This window comes from Rissa tridactyla, chromosome 2 (genome assembly GCF_028500815.1).
Source record: "Rissa tridactyla isolate bRisTri1 chromosome 2, bRisTri1.patW.cur.20221130, whole genome shotgun sequence".
Classification (NCBI taxonomy): Eukaryota; Metazoa; Chordata; class Aves; order Charadriiformes; family Laridae; genus Rissa; species Rissa tridactyla.
Genome location: NC_071467.1, coordinates 57,823,249 through 57,830,209, shown reverse-complemented (window position 1 = coordinate 57,830,209; position 6,961 = coordinate 57,823,249).

Here is a 6,961-nt window from a genome sequence, read left to right as displayed (position 1 = left end):
GTGACTGCTTTCTGCTGGACTTTGTGCCACTGATCCCAACCCTCTGGGCCCAGATGTTCAGCCAATTTCCAACCCACTTAATTGCCCACTTATCTAGCCTGTACCTTATCAGTTTGTCTATGAGAATGTTACAGGAAACTGTGTTAAAAGCCTAACTGAAGTCAAGATAAACAGCAACTGTTCTCCCCTCGTCCACCGAGCCAGTCATCACACCACAGGAGGCTATCAGGTCAGTTAAGCATGATTTCCCTTTCATAAATCCATGCTCACTATTCCCAGTCACCTTCTTGTCCTTAATGTGTTTTGAAATGGTTTCCAGGATTATTTGCTCCATCACTTTCCCAGGGATCGACGTGAGGCTGACTGGCTTGTCATTCCTAGAGTCCTCCTTCTTGCCCTCCTTGAAGATAAGAGTGACATTTGCCTTCTCCCAATGCTCAGGAACCTTTCCAGATCACCACAACATTTCAAAGACAATCAAAAGTGGCATCACAACATCAGCCAGTTCCCACTGCACTTGTAGGTGCACCCCATCAGGTCCCATGGACTTGTACATGCCTGGTTCAAGAGGGAGAGCCTCGCTGAGGCTTTTTCCAGGTCTTTCTTCCAAACAGTTCTTATCAGTTTGTCTTGGACATCGTCAGCTAAACTCCTGTGGCAGGGGGCTGCGATTAGGGCCCTGACTGAATTTGTGAGACTGGTTATTAGGATAAACTGTCTGATTTGCAGGAGGAGTAAATGGGAAGGGCAACTCAAAGGAGCCATAACAATGATGAAACTTTGGGTTTTGTGCTTCTGTCAGTGGGGAGAAAAAGGAATGTACAAGTTTTAATAAAATTCTACTCTTCTATGGCTACTGTGAGTCACTTTGCATTTATTTCATCTGAGCATCCTTTTTGTGTATGAAGTTTGACTATACTGCCTCCTGAGCGGAGACCTACTTGGTCTCTTCTTCAGGAACTGGAGAACTGAGAACAGAAATGGCTTAATTAAAGCTCAGGTACTCACAGAACTTGCTTAAACTGAGAGGTGCATGCGATGTGAAAGTTTTTTACAGATAGAACACCGCAGACCCTTCCTTCCTTCCTTCCTTCCTTCCTTCCTTCCTTCCTTCCTTCCTTCCTTCCTTCCTTCCTTCCTTCCTTCCTTCCTTCCTTCCTTCCTTCCTTCCTCTCTTTCTCTTTCTTTCTTCTTTCTTTCTTTCTTCTTTCTTTTTCTTTCTTTCTTTCTTTCTTTCTTTCTTTCTTTCTTTCTTTCTTTCTTTCTTTCTTTCTTTCTTTCTTTCTTTATTTCTTTCTTTCCTTCTTTCTTTCCTTCTTTCTTTCTTTCCTTCTTTCTTTCTTTCTTTCTTTCCTTCTTTCCTTCTTTCCTTCTTTCCTTCTTTCTTTCCTTCTTTCCTTCTTTCTTTCTTTCTTTCTTTCTTTCTCTCTTTCTCTCTTTCTTTCTCTCTTTCTCTTTCTCTCTTTCTCTCTTTCTTTCTCTCTCTCTCTTTCTCTTTCTCTTTCTCTCTTTCTCTCTTTCTTTCTTTCTTTCTCTCTTTCTTTCTCTTTCTTTCTTTCTTTCTTTCTTTCTTTCTTTCTTTCTTTCTTTCTTTCTTTCTTTCTTTCTCTTTCTTTCTTTCTTTCTCTTTCTCTCTTTCTCTTTCTTTCTTTCTTTCTTTCTTTCTTTCTTTCTTTCTTTCTTTCTTTCTTTCTCTCTTTCTCTCTTTCTCTCTTTCTCTTTCTCTCTTTCTTTCTTTCTCTCTTTCTCTCTTTCTCTCTTTCTCTCTTTCTCTCTTTCTCTTTCTTTCTTTCTCTCTTTTTTGCTCTTTCTCTCTTTCTCTTTCTCTCTTTCTCTCTCTCTTTCTCTTTCTCTCTTTCTTTCTCTTTTCTTCCTTCCTTCCTTCCTTCCTTCCTTCCTTCCTTCCTTCCTTCCTTCCTTCCTTCCTTCCTTCTTTCTTGCCTTCTTTCTTTCTTTCTTGCCTTCTTTCTTGCCTTCCTTCCTTCCTTCCTTCCTTCCTTCCTTCCTTCCTTCCTTCCTTCCTTCCTTCTCTCTTTCTTTCTCTCTCTTTCTTTAACAACAACAAACCCAACTATTATTATTATATTGATTATATATATTTGTACTTAAAAATGACAGCTTCACCATACTTGAGGTTTTTTTTTTTAATTTGAACAGTGGTCTATTGATTTCTGTGATCATTGATTTCTAGCATTCATTACAAAATAATAAGAATATATATATATAAAATCCATCTTTGCCTTGACTTTATAAAACATCTAAAGGTAATTATTCTTAGGTTCCAATGTAATAATTACAGCAGAAGGATGTATTAGACAAAACTATGGATAAGAAAAGTCTACGTGAATTTTTAGAAGGTCTGTATGAATTATAATGACTTTTGTGTCTTGTTGTTCGTTTCCAGTTGTACAGTTAGATTCAAATTTACTACAGACTGGCAAGTCAGTGGGGGATATGCTGGTGTAAATAACTGGCCTTAATCTCTTTTGAAGTCAGGTTACATCTGTAAGACTAATTCCTCCTCCCACTGCTGTTTTATGTCTAGATGAAATAGTGCAGGGCTACAATGTGTCTGAAAAAATCTCCAGTAACATATAAATGATTTTTCTCCTAAACTTTGGAAACACAGTATTAAAAACTGGTGAGCCCTTGTACATTGTCTATTTATTTCTACATTTGAAAAATGAATGCAAAATACTAATATTCTATTATTGTAGCATGTCTCATCCCTTTTACAAATAATAAAGTATTACATCAGGTGCAAGAGACCCAGCATTAAATTTCTAAGTTTCTACACGTGTGTATAATAATGGCTATACTTCACAGAAAAAGAATCATTAAAATATTTGTTGTCTGAAATGTTAAGCGTGACCCTGAGGCATGCTGAGCACCTGAAATAACACTTCAGAATCACCCAGTGTCTCCAGAAATCCTGACTTCGTATCGCCTGATGGATGTAAGTATTTGTATCGCAGAATGTTAGCTGTTATTTCAGTACAAAGACAATTGATAGTTTTGCCGATTTACAGTAATAGTCACGCCATGCCCTGAGCTTCACAACATCACCAAAGTTGTGTCCCCTTGTGCCAGCAGATGCTTTGGCCCCCATTTTCTTAAGCTGGGCTCACCGGCATCATCTGGTGATGCTGCTCAACAAGACCAACATTAAACAACGCTTGGCAAGAGAGAATATCTGTGTTTCTCAGGAGAACAATGTGTCGCTTATTGCAATGGACAAACAAAAGTGATGGAATTCCGATTTTAGTTCCACGTTGTCTGACAGCCTGGCTGATAATGCTTGAATTCATTTCAAAATAGAATAAACCAGTATTTCCACCATGAATAAATCCAATTCACAGTCTTCTAAGTGACGATTAATGTCGTAGTATTTCAAAGGACTGCTGCCTCACTGATACAGAAACTGTGCACTTCGTATATAGTTCTGCTTTCTCAAATAGCCTTAAATTCAAATACCACCGGTGCATATTTATGGCTAAAATAAAAGCACTGTTAAAAGACACAGACCTTTCATGCTTAAAGAAGTTTCCAGCTTAATGTGATGAAGTTTATCCCTTCCCTACTGACCTCTTTAATACCTAACATAATCTTTCTATGTGAAGTGTGTCTGCGAGCCTTTTTACCTTAGCAAACATGTCTGAATAAATGTTTTTCTTTCCACTGATTAATACTTCGAATTTCATTGTGACGGGTGGCTGGAGATACGAACACTCAGAAATTTTAAGATAATTTTTGTGAGCCTTTGCATGAGTAATTGGTAAATAAAAAAACTACTCTGGTCTCAATTTTCATCTATTACATATATGTATATATAAATAAAATGTTATTGTTCCACCGTTCAATTAATACGGAATAATGAGTCTTCCTGGAAGTATATGAATAATTTTTTTTTTTCAAATAGTATTGGCACATTTCCATTAGCAGTGATTTTGACTGTAACTGCTAGGGTTTCCTCCCAGAAGGAGGAATATACTCCTTTTGGAGCTGATTAACTTTCCATGATGCAACCCGGTGGCTGGAGGAGACATTCCCTCCCTGTGATCAGATAGAAAGTTCTGCCCGTGAAACGTGGTTTTAGCTACTTTTTTTCCCCCCCTGCAAACAGGTGCAATTCCACTGATTTATCCAATTCACCCCAGTAAGTGTTGGCTAGAAGGCTCAGACCTCGGTTTTGAATCCGTTCGTCTCAGTGAATTGGGAAGCAATAGTTCTAATGGCTTTATTGTGAAAAGCCTGAGTATTCACTAAAACAATAACAGCTTTTAGTAAAACGGAGAGTTGGTAGCTAACTGAAGAAAGTGTATCAGGTTGTGATATTCATGGCGCATGCAGTGGGAGTGCGCATAAAAGGTTGCAGAGAATGAACATATAAACGCTGTATGTTAGGGTATGCACTGTGGTATTCAGCGCGATTGAAGAGATTTCAGTTACCGTATAAAAGCAACTGCAACTAAAGAGCCTTCTAAACATTAAATAATTCTTATACCATCTGTATGAGGCGAGTCTGTCTGTCCGTCTTGGTACCAGGCTGCACCGCAGTACATTGTACGCTGGGATTTCACAGCAGTATACAAGCGAAATGGCACAAATAGTAACAGTTAGCATGCCGAGATACAGAATTCTGCTTCTCTGTATTGCGAAATACCTACCTTCCCATTCCTTGACAAGAAAGGGCACACTTCAGCCTCCAATCCCTTTTTACTCTAACATTCACTGTGTAAAGATAACAGCCTGTAAAGTGCAGAAACACAAACCCACTGTTGTCATGCATTTTAAAATTAAAACTTCAGGAGCAAAACCCATGGAAATCCGAGTTAGTGTCAACACTGATTCCTCTTTTGATTAAAACTAGTTCTTTTGCTAATTGAACACAACATGCATATAAAATGCAGTATCCTATATGCTATTGTGTTGTCTGGTGCATGGATTAAAAGAAAACGGAAATTCCTCTTTCCGCTGTTGGTGAAAGATTTGTCACATTCCTTATTGTTGGGGAGGTGTTTTATGAAAGACTTAACTGTAACACACTGTAAAATGGAAACTGCTGCAGCAACCGTAATTCTGGCTTCTCCACATTTTCAATCTTGGCAGTACAGTACTGAAAGAGAGCCCATTTTTGTAAACAGTTTCCCTATTGGCATAAAGGAAAAAAAAAATAATTTAAACAGTCATGGTAACTCTAGGAAGTTACCAGAAAAAAAGGTGTGGTCTGTGTTAATTTGATACAGTGGCTTGAGTCTTATTTTGTTGTTCAAAGATCCCCTCGCACATCTCCTGTGCATACACGGAACAGATCCAGCCTTGCTGAGGGAGCAGCATAGCTCTACTACTGATAGCAGAAAGGCTGGCAGTAAGGGATATTTTTATGGCTTTAATTGAAGGCATTGCCAACGGGAACCAAATTCTAGATGAACTATGGAGCATACTGCCTGTGGGCCCCTAGGTAAGTGCTCCAATACACGTAAATTTCTTTAATACTGTGAGATTAGCTGGTGTGTTCAAAGGGAAAATATCAGTCCTTCAGCACATATGGAACATGCCGATGCTTGTTCTGTAAAATCTGACAAGCGTAACGAGACACGCTGCAAAGGAATCAGCCACCAACCATTTTCCTGGAATTTACAGCTATTTCTGCTCCTTTTTTTTTTTTTTTTTTTCTACCAGAAAGCACGATTTGAGACCAGGCCAGCAAGCCTGGAGGTATAAAATGTTCTCCAGCAGTGAGCCGGTGAGGGATGCAGACATGAACTGGGATAGCTCTGGGAAGCCGAGCACAGTTTGCTGGCAGAGGAAACACTCCCTCCTCAGAGCACAGGCATCTTTGAGCGGGTGTTCACGGAGAAAATCTTCATCCCTCTGGGATACCTAATTACAGATGCACTTATATGCTCCGTAACGTATGTGGTGGAAAACATTCGCAGCATTTTTACAACAGCTGGTAGGGAAAAGAGGCCACATGTTTCAGCATTTTGGGGGATTTAAGTTTCTGGCTAACATGCCGCACTAACTGCGTGAGGAATGCTCGCGCTGCCAGGGAGAGCTGCCGGCCGGACACGCATGCTGAGCAAAGTTTCATCTGGCTAGCAAGAGAAAAGGAAGGGAGGAAAACTCTGCTACAGTTTATTTCAGTCAATATGTGTAGTCAAATAGTTTTAAGGCTGCACTTTGATGAAAACTTTGAACTGGCGTCGTGTGGCACCATCTGTGAACAGAGCCGTCCTGCCTGTCCCCCTCGCCGCCCCCCTTGGTGCCTGAAGTCAGCTGCTGCCGGTGGCCGGGGGCTGAATCGGCTGGGGAAAACGGTCTGTCTGTAAAATAATCCCTTTTTTGTTTACTGGGGTACTTTGCAGGCAGATCACTTCGCTCATCTGGTCCACGGAAAGGGTTCAGAAATGTTTGCACTGGCCCAGGGGCGGCAGAGGAGGTGGGGGCGAGGGGATTGCTGCTCCGCACACACGCTCCCAGTTTAACACGCTTGAACTACAGCCCAAATAAAAATCAAAACAGCATCCCGGGCACGAACGAGAACTTGTGAATGGGTTTCTGCACCTCTCCCTCCCCACCACGCTTGGCTCCCGCCCTTGCAAATCGCTGGTGTGTGCCATTGAAGTCGATGCATAGATTTCCCTGCTTTGCCAGGCTCTGGGAGGCCGGCCCACACCGGCCCTAACTGGGTCAGAGCCTTCCTTTGTACGCTGAGCTGCTGGGAAAGCTCGCCGGAGCCATGGAGCAGCTTCTCGCACACCCTCCTCCCCCAGGGCGATGGGGGGGACGGGGCGAGGAGGGAGAGCGGATGAAGTGGGGCTGAGCTTCCACCGCACTTGATCCCCGGCCAGCGTAAGCTTCCTTACGGGGCTTACGGCCATGGCAGAAGCCCGAGTAAAGCCCCGTACGGCAGCTCCCTCGGCTGCCAAGGCTAAGTGCCCTGGGATCAGAGCGGTGC